The following is a 7043-nucleotide window of genomic DNA, read 5'->3' on the forward strand; positions in this document are numbered from 1 at the left end:
GGGGCGCTGCAGAAGAAGAATGGATGGAAAGACTGTACAGCCATTGCTCGGAGTCAACTGACAGCGTGCAACGCTCCGAGTTGTTTAATCTATCATGTGGCGTCCAGCATCTCCCGCCTTTTCCTCGTGTTTTGTCCTTTGCTTCCCATCAAGATCTCGCGCGTAGTATGCTTTCCACAAAGGCGTCGGCAGGAGCACGCGCTTTTCTTTCAGCGTTGGCCGACGAAGCCCGATCGCGTTCGGTCAAATTCCAGGTCGACACGCCTCCACTGGAGACGAACGCGGCCAGTTGACGCTGTGGGGGGCCGGGCCACGTACGTACTGTGCGTGTGCAGGTCCAAGCATCTCCTTGACTCTCGTCTCCTCCTCCCTTTAACTCGAAATAGTTATGCGCATGCATGCATGGGAGGCGGGCCCGGCCGGGCGGGGAACATCCCACGAACTCGGTACCAAGTACAGGCACATGCACAGGCACCACCTAGTTACGTAGATTCTACTGGAGGCCGGCGTTGCAAAAGCATGCATGGCATGGCATGGAATAGAGGCACGCACGGCTAGCGTTGGTGGCGGCCAATAATTGTTGCCTGTACTTGGTATCGTCGTCGCCGTCCACGTCTAGGAGGAGGACACAGAGGCGGGCGCACATCATGGGCGGGCATCTAGACTCTGTACGCATGCGGCGGCGAGTCTCATCAATGGCGAGCTGGGCATTCGACAGATGGACGGGTGCAATGGCAAATCCATGTGTAGGAATCTTGACGATGATGAATGTACGTACGTGCGCGCTCGGAGGCCGGGAGGCGGTGCGGTGCGCCCTGCGCCGTGCACGGCCGGCGTGAATTGATGGCATGGCATGGCATGGTACATGGCTTGTTTGACGTAAACGTGCGTACGTGCACGTACGGTGCGCCCGCGGGCAGGAACCCACCATTTTCCTTTTACTCTTTTTTTTAAGGCAATTTTTCCTCTTTTCTTCCCCTTGATTGATGAGGTTCGGCCACTTCTCTGGTACGGCACCAGCCGAGAGTGCCGGGCCGTGCTGCGGGCGCTTTGCACGAGTGCCCCACCAGCGCCGGCCCGTCAGACTAGGCCTGCTTTTCTTCTTGTTCAGACTAGGTTTGGGAGCAACTAATTAACAAGCGCTCCTTCGGAAGCCTCACAACGATCAGCGTCACTCTGCGCGTTCTCAGCCCCCTGGCATGTATCGCGCTCTAGGCGCTTTCTCCGGATTTTTTTCCACACACGTTTTCGGCTTTTTAAATGATTTTTTTGGATTATAAAGGGGTACGGCAGGGAGATCCACACTCGCCCTTTCTATTCAATATGGCTGTAGAAGCTCTGTCCAAAATGATTCGCAATGCCCAAGCAGAAGGACTGCTGACAGGCCTTGCCCCAGACCTGATCAGTGGGGGTGTTGCTATTCTTCAATATATGCCGATGACACTGTCATCTGTCTTGAACATAATAGAGAAGCTGCTATTAACCTCAAACTGGTACTTTACATATTTGAACTCATGTATGGGCTTAAAATAAATTTCCTTGAGAGTGAAATTCTCTGTGTAGGAGGAGATGATGACTTGTTAACCTTCTACTCTGATCTTTTCAATTGTCAGATAGGGCACTTTTTTATGAAATATCTGGGAGTGCCTGTAAGTTTTTCCACCCTTCGAGCTCTTGACTGGAGTTTTGTGGATGGTAAATTCCTTAAATGTTGTGAGTCCTGGATTGGAAATGCGGCTTCCTCTAGGGGAAGGCTGACTCTCCTTAATTCTTCCCTTACAAGCATCATTTACTATTATATGTCTATTATATGTCTGTGTTCATGCTCCCTAAAAAGATCATTGAGAGGTTGGACAAGCACAGAAAAAAAGTTCTTTTGGCAGGAAACTAGTGGTCGTAAAAGATATCACTTGGTGAAATGGTCTAGAATTTGTAGATCCAAAAATAAAGGGGGATTAGGAGTTAAAGACCTACATAAGCAGAATATCAGCCTCCTCACCAAATGGTGGTGGAAGCTGAAAACACAGCAAGGTCTGTGGCAAGATGTGGTTCGGGCCAAATATTTTAAGAATGACACGGTCTCCTCGGTGAAATGTAAGTTTGGGGATTCCCCCATTTGGAAGGCCATTTTGAAGGTTAAAGAGATATACTTGGCAGGGAGAGAGGTGATCATGAAATCTCGTGATGTTACTAGATTGTGGAGTGACACCATTCTGGGCGAGCCTCCTTTGCAAAATTGCACTACTAGGGAAAAGCCTAGCAGCAACGCGGGTTTTAGGCCTATCAGTAGCGCCGGGCTATGCGCTACTGATAAGGCGCTACAGCTAACGTGTAGCAGTAGCGCCTCCCATTCCACGCTACTGCTATACATGGATAGCTGCAGCGCGCTTCTGTGGACAGCGCTACTGATATTATCTGCAGCGCTTTTTGAAGGCCAGCGCTACTAGTAAGGCGGCGCTACCGCTAACTTTTGCCCATCGCTACTACTAATTTTATTAGTTTTTTTCCTGCATATATGTTTTGTATTTGAATAGGCTTTATACAATTTTTTTTGTATTTGAATAGGCTTTATACAAATGTAATCATAGCATATACATACAACTAGTCTCATCAAATCATGTCATCATCATAATCATCATCCAACACAAAATGGTCTCTCGTCATCATCTCGAAAATAGCGATACAAGTCTCGATTACTTGCAAATACTGTTGGAAATATGCCCTAGAGGCAATAATAAAAGCATTATTATTATATTTTCTTGTTCATGATAATTGTCTTTATTCATGCTATAATTGTGTTATCCGGAAATCGTAATACATGTGTGAATAACAGACACCGACATGTCCCTAGTGAGCCTCTAGTTGACTAGCTCGTTGATCAACAGATAATCATGGTTTCCTGACTATGGACACTGGATGTCATTGATAACGAGATCACATCATTAGGAGAATGATGTGATGGACAAGACCCAATCCTAAACATAGCACAAGATCGTATAGTTCGTTTGCTAGAGTTTTCCAATGTCAAGTATCTTTTCCTTAGACCATGAGATCGTGTAACTCCCGGATACCGTAGGAGTGCTTTGGGTATGCCAAACGTCACAACGTAACTGGGTGACTATAAAGGTAGACTACGGGTATCTCCGAAAGTGTCTGTTGGGTGACATGGATCAAGACTGGGATTTGTCACTCCGTATGACGGAGAGGTATCACTGGGCCCACTCGGTAATGCATCATCATAATGAGCTCAGAGTGACCAAGTTTCTGGTCACGGGATCATGCATTACGGTACGAGTAAAGTGACTTGCCGGTAACGAGATTGAACGAGGTATTGGGATACCGACGATCGAATCTCGGGCAAGTAACATATCGATGGACAAAGGGAATAGCGTACGGGGTTGATAGAATCCTCGACATCGTGGTTCATCCGATGAGATCATCGTGGAGCATGTGGGAGCCAACATGGGTATCCAGATCCCGCTGTTGGTTATTGACCGGAGAGTCGTCTCGGTCATGTCTGCTTGTCTCCCGAACCCGTAGGGTCTACACACTTAAGGTTCGGTTACGCTAGGGTTGTAGGGATATGTATATGCAGTAACCCGAATGTTGTTCGGAGTCCCGGATGAGATCCCGGACGTCACGAGGAGTTCCGGAATGGTCCGGAGATAAAGATTTATATATGGGAAGTCCTGTTTCGGGCATCGGGACAAGTTTCGGGGTCATCGGTATTGTACCGGGACCACCGGAAGGGTCCCGGGGGTCCACCGGGTGGGTCCACCTGTCCCGGGGGGCCACATGGGCTGTAAGGGGGTGCGCCTTGGCCTAATGGGCCAAGGGCACCAGCCCCACATGGGCCCATGCGCCTAGGGTTTAAGGGGGCAAGAGTCCTAGGAGGGTAAGGCACCTCCTAGGTGCCTTGGGGGGAGGGAAAACCCCCCTTGGCCGCCGCACCCCCTAGGAGATTGGATCTCCTAGGGCCGGCCACCCCCCCTTGGCCCTCCTATATATAGTGGGGGGAGAGGAGGGACTTCATACCTGAACGCCTTGGCCTTTGGTTGCCTCCTTCTCCCTCCCCAACACCTCCTCCACCTCCATAGTGCTTAGCGAAGCTCTGCCGGAGTACTGCAGCTCCATCAACACCACGCCGTCGTGCTGCTGCTGGTGCCATCTCCCTCAACCTCTCCTCCCTCCCTTGCTGGATCAAGGAGGAGACGTGGCTGTTCCGTACGTGTGTTGAACGCGGAGGTGCCGTCCGTTCGGCGCTGGTCATCGGTGATTTGGATCACGTCGAGTACGACTACATCATCACCGTTCTTTTGAACGCTTCCGCTCGCGATCTACAAAGGTATGTAGATGCATCTAATCACTCGTTGCTAGATGAACTCCTAGATGATCTTGGTGAAACGAGTAGGAAATTTTTTGTTTTCTGCAACGTTCTCCAACAGTGGCATCATGAGCTAGGTCTATGCGTAGTTCTTCTTGCGCGAGTAGAACACAATTTGTTGTGGGCGTAGATTTGTCAACTTTCTTGCCGTTACTAGTCCTTTCTTGCTTCAGCGGTATTGTGGGATGAAGCGGCCCGGACCAACCTTACACGTACGCTTACGTGAGACCGGTTCCACCGACTAACATGCACTAGTTGCATAAGGTGGCTGGCGGGTGTCTGTCTCTCCTACTTTAGTTGGAGCGGAATCGATGAACAGGGTCCTTATGAAGGGTAAATAGAAGTTGACAAATCACGTTGTGGATTTAACGTAGGTAAGAAAACGTTCTTGCTAGAACCCTAATTCAGCCACGTAAAACTTGCAACAACAATTAGAGGACGTCTAACTTGTTTTTGCAGCAAGTGGTTTGTGATATGATATGGCCAAAGTTGTGATGAATGATGAATGATCTATATGTGATGTATGAGATGTTCATGCTATTGTAATAGGAATCACGACTTGCATGTCGATGAGTATGACAACCGGCAGGAGCCATAGGAGTTGTCTTTATTCTTTTATATGACCTGCGTGTCATCAAGAAACGCCATGTAAATTACTTTACTTTATTGCTAAACGCGTTAGCCATAGTAGTAGAAGTAATAGTTGGCGAGCAACTTCATGGAGACACGATGATGGAGATCATGATGATGGAGATCATGGTGTCAAGCCGGTGACAAGATGATCATGGAGCCCCAAGATGGAGATCAAAGGAGCTATGTGATAATGGCCATATCATGTCACGTTTATTATTTGATTGCATGTGATGTTTATCATGTTTTGCATCTTGTTTACTTAGAACGACGGTAGTAAATAAGGTGATCCCTCATACTAATTTCAAGAAGTGTTCCCCCTAACTGTGCACCGTTGCGACAGTTTGCTGTTTCAAAACACCACGTGATGATTGGGTGTTTTATTCAGACGTTCACATACAACGGGTGTAAGACAGATTTACACATGCAAACACTTAGGTTGACTTGACGAGCCTAGCATGTACAGACATGGCCTCGGAACACAGAAGACCGAAAGGTCGAGCATGAGTCGTATAGAAGATACGATCAACATGAAGATGTTCACCGATGTTGACTAGTCCGTCTCACGTGATGATCGGACACGGTCTAGTTTAACTCGGATCATGTAATACTTAGATGACTAGAGGGATGTCTAATCTAAGTGGGAGTTCACTAATATTTTGATTGGTTGAACTTAATTATCATGAACTTAGTCTAAATATTTTACAATATGTCTTGTAGATCAAATGGCCAACGTAGTCCTCAACTTCAACGCGTTCCTAGAGAAAACCAAGCTGAAAGACGATGGCAGCAACTATACGGACTGGGTCCGAAACCTGAGGATCATCCTCATAGCTGCCAAGAAAGATTATGTCCTACAAGCACCGCTTGGTGACGCACCCGTTCTCCCTGCAGAACAAGATGTTATGAACGCTTGGCAGGCACGTTCCGATGACTACTCCCTCGTTCAGTGCGGCATGCTTTACAGCCTAAAGCCGGGGCTCCAAAAGCGTTTTGAGAGACATGGAGCATATGAGATGTTCAAAGAGCTGAAAATGGTTTTCCAAGCTCATGCCCGGGTCGAGAGATATGAAGTCTCCGACAAATTCTTCAGCTGTAAGATGGAGGAAAACAGTTCTGTCAGTGAGCACATACTCACTATGTCTGGGTTGCATAACCGCTTGACTCAGCTGGGAGTTAATCTCCCGGATGATGCGGTCATTGACAGAATCCTCCAGTCGCTTCCACCAAGCTACAAGAGCTTTGTGATGAACTTCAATATGCAGGGGATGGAAAAGACCATTCCTGAAGTATTTGCTATGCTGAAATCAGCAGAGGTAGAAGTCAGGAAGGAACATCAAGTGTTGATGGTCAATAAAACCACTAAGTTCAAGAAAGGCAAGGGTAAAAAGAACTTCAAGAAGGACGGCAAGGAGGTTGCCACGCCCGGCAAGCAAGCTGCCGGGAAGAAGCCAAAGAATGGACCCAAGCCCGAGACTGAGTGCTTTTATTGCAAGGGAAGCGGTCACTAGAAGCGGAACTGCCCTAAGTACTTAGCGGATAAGAAGGCCGGCAAAACAAAAGGTATATGTGATATACATGTAATTGATGTGTACCTTACTAGTGCCCGTAGTGGCTCCTGGGTATTTGATACCGGTGCAGTTGCTCACATTTGTAACTCAAAGCAGGGGCTGCGGAATAAGCGGAAACTGGCAAAGGACGAGGTGACGATGCGCGTCGGGAATGGTTCCAAGGTCAATGTGATCGCCGTCGGCACGCTACCTCTGCATCTCCCTTCGGGATTAGTTTTAAACCTTAATAATTGTTATTTAGTGCCAGCTTTGAGCATGAACATTGTATCGGGATCTCGTTTAATTCGAGATGGCTACTCTTTTAAATCTGAGAATAATGGTTGTTCCATTTTTATGAGAGATATGTTTTATGGTCATGCTCCTATGGTGAATGGTTTATTTTTTATGAATCTCGAACGTGATGCTACACATATTCATAATGTGAGTACCAAAAGAAGCAAGGTTGATAATGATAGTCC

This window comes from Triticum aestivum, chromosome 4B (assembly GCF_018294505.1).
Source record: "Triticum aestivum cultivar Chinese Spring chromosome 4B, IWGSC CS RefSeq v2.1, whole genome shotgun sequence".
Lineage (NCBI taxonomy): Eukaryota > Viridiplantae > Streptophyta > Magnoliopsida > Poales > Poaceae > Triticum > Triticum aestivum.